Source organism: Nannospalax galili, unplaced genomic scaffold, assembly GCF_000622305.1.
Source record: "Nannospalax galili isolate Female #2095 unplaced genomic scaffold, S.galili_v1.0 scaffold663, whole genome shotgun sequence".
Taxonomy (NCBI): domain Eukaryota; kingdom Metazoa; phylum Chordata; class Mammalia; order Rodentia; family Spalacidae; genus Nannospalax; species Nannospalax galili.
In genome coordinates, this window is record NW_008351881.1 from 2078080 (window position 1) to 2080843 (window position 2764).

The 2764-nt window shown below is 36.6% G+C and overlaps 1 pseudogene; it reads left to right on the forward strand.

Moving 5' to 3' along the window:
- Positions 1 to 2764, forward strand: part of LOC103746579 — a 128665-nt pseudogene that overhangs the window by 74379 nt on the left and 51522 nt on the right.

Here is a 2764-nt window from a genome sequence, read left to right on the forward strand (position 1 = left end):
ATATATATGGAAGTGCACACATTATTGAGAGGCCAGCTATCTACCCATACAAACTTTTTACATGGGTTCTGAGAACTGCACTGGCATCCTTATACCTACAAGGCAAAGGTGCTACTGACTGAGTCATCTCTGTAGCCCTTCGTACACCCTTCTTAATACTACTTTTTTTCTATGATCCCAAACTTACAAAATTTCTGTCCCTCTCTTCAGACCAGTTTTAAGATTTTGTCACATTGAACTCCATTCATCTCTCTCAAGTCAACTCCACTGACAAAGAGACTACATCTCACCTCAATCTCCTTCCCACAGGAAAGCCCCTACCCAGAGAGAGTGTGTCTCTCAGCCTCTGAAAATTTTCGGCAGAAGCTTTTGAGAGAGCTCTTGCCTGCTGTCTCAGTTTCCTGTACCTTGGCAGCTGTAAGCCCCACCTGCACTGCAGTATATCACACCAGCTCAGAGAGGCTTATCCTCTACAGGCCACTGATCCACGTGACTCCCTATCAGCACAAAGGAGAAGTTTCTGGCTGACTGCAGCTGATGGAAATGGAAATTATACAGTTCGCTAACGCATACCATATCACAGCTCAGTGATTTGAATTTTGAACGTTGGGATTTCTTGTAAATACTAAGTGGAAAGGGCAGTGACTATAATGAGGGTTCAGGTGCCTGTGTGACCTGGTGGTAATGATCTCATACCTGAACTTCAGTTTTCATTACTGCAGCATATTTCTAGGATAGCAAATCTGTGTGAACTCCTAACTTAGGAGAGTTGCTGCCAGGACTGAATGGAATGATGACAATAAAAGCCCTTCACAAATTAGAGAGTATGTCACAGTTCAAGGGTGATGTATCATTTTGCTGTCTCCATTTCACCTATATGTTTAAGTTTCCATCACAATCAAATATCCTCTCTTCAAGTTACATTGTTTAGTATTTAAAACATAAGCAATGGTGTTAGTAGTTTGCAGAAGGACTCAAATACACTGTTTTCACACTTATATTAGGACATATCTAAAATTCTGTATATAGTAAAGTTCTATCTCCTCAAAACTGTGCCTCAGACACTTGCTGGAAGGGACACTGTGTAGTCATGTTGAAAGATATTAGAAAATAAAGCCATTTGGGTGCCTCAACTTTTGTGTTCTGCTTGCAACATCACTTTTCAATATACTGGTTTATCTTGTTTAGATAGTCTGTGCTGGAGCCATTTCAAGTTCAAAATTGCTGCAAAGAAGTAATTGATCCTCTGCTTCAATATTCCTGCTGTTTCATTAGCTCTCTTACCGTTCAAGAAAATCTATTTCTCACTGATGTTGAAAAAACATAACAAGGCCACAGCAGGGAAGCGTTAGCTTCATTAAAGAACATTATTACGAAAGCAAAATGATGGAGGACAAATTGTTTCTGTCCTTGCAGTTCTGCTCCTGCGGCATGCACTAATCTGTGCATTGAGAACCACAGTGAACTGTTACGTCTCTGCACCTCTCCCTTCCTTTGGCAGCCCTGGTGGTAGACCTGGCCATCTGTAAGCCAGGGGATTTCTTCCTTTGTTGGTTAAGATCAAGTTAAGCTTCTTTGCAAGTGAGGGCTGTGGCCTGTCAATAACTGAATTTATTTCTACTTTTTAAATAGCAGGATAATCTGGTGTCTAGCAAATGTGGATGCCAGCATTATTTAAAGACTGATTGAGCAGAGAAAGCAGAGAAACTTTGACCCTCTCAGGCTTCCATCTATCATGGGAGCCTATACTAAGAGGCTGACAGAGAAGGATTTAAGACAGAGAATCAGTGATTGCTCTATTAATCTAGTTTAACTGATACTAAAATCTGACAGCGTGAATTACAAGTTGCAGGCAGTAAGGCTTATCAATTCATTACCGCGTTCAGGCTCTGCCTTGCTTTCTTTTTGCCTTCAGCTCCTGGCAAAGGACTGCCTTTTACAGTTCAATTTCTCAGTTTATTTTTGACTGCTTTTAATTAAATTTGATGGCCTGCTTCTGCACTACTGAAGTTATAGGAGTTGCAAAGCACTTTGCTGTTATAATGATAGCTCCCTTGATGTCTGTTCATTATTAACTGCTTTTCAAAAGTGCCGTTCTCAGAGAACTCACATTTTATAAATATTTAAATAACTGCAAATTTCTATAACATAAATATCTGCACAGAAGACAGAGATTCTACTGCCTATTTAATAGGTTATACACAGTAAAATAGAACACTTTTGTGCTGTTATTTGTAATGTTAATTAGGAATGTTACTAAATCATCCTGAATATGACTTAACCAAATGCTATCAAAATCTCAAAAATAAACATGATCAATGATCTAAGAGTGTATGACACTTATATACAGATTTAATTTTAGTAAAATGACTTGGAAAATTAGATGAACATTTTTTTTTGGAGGCAATATTTATTTATTTTTTCAGATTTAAAAGAAAATTTTAAAAAGTATTTTTTTAATTAGAAGAATCATTTCATTACAACAGCATTAACCTATTCAATATATCAAAATCTAAACATGATCAATGATCTAAGAGTGTATGACACTTATATACAGATTTAATTTTAGTAAAATGACTTGGAAAATTAGATGAACATTTTTTTTTGGAGGCAATATTTATTTATTTTTTCAGTTTTCAGATTAAATTTTAAAAAGTATTTTTTTTAATTAGAAGAATCATTTCATTACAACAGCATTAACCTATCCAATAACATTTTTCTGAGCTAGGGTACATCTCTTTCAAAATTTGCTGTATATTTTTAG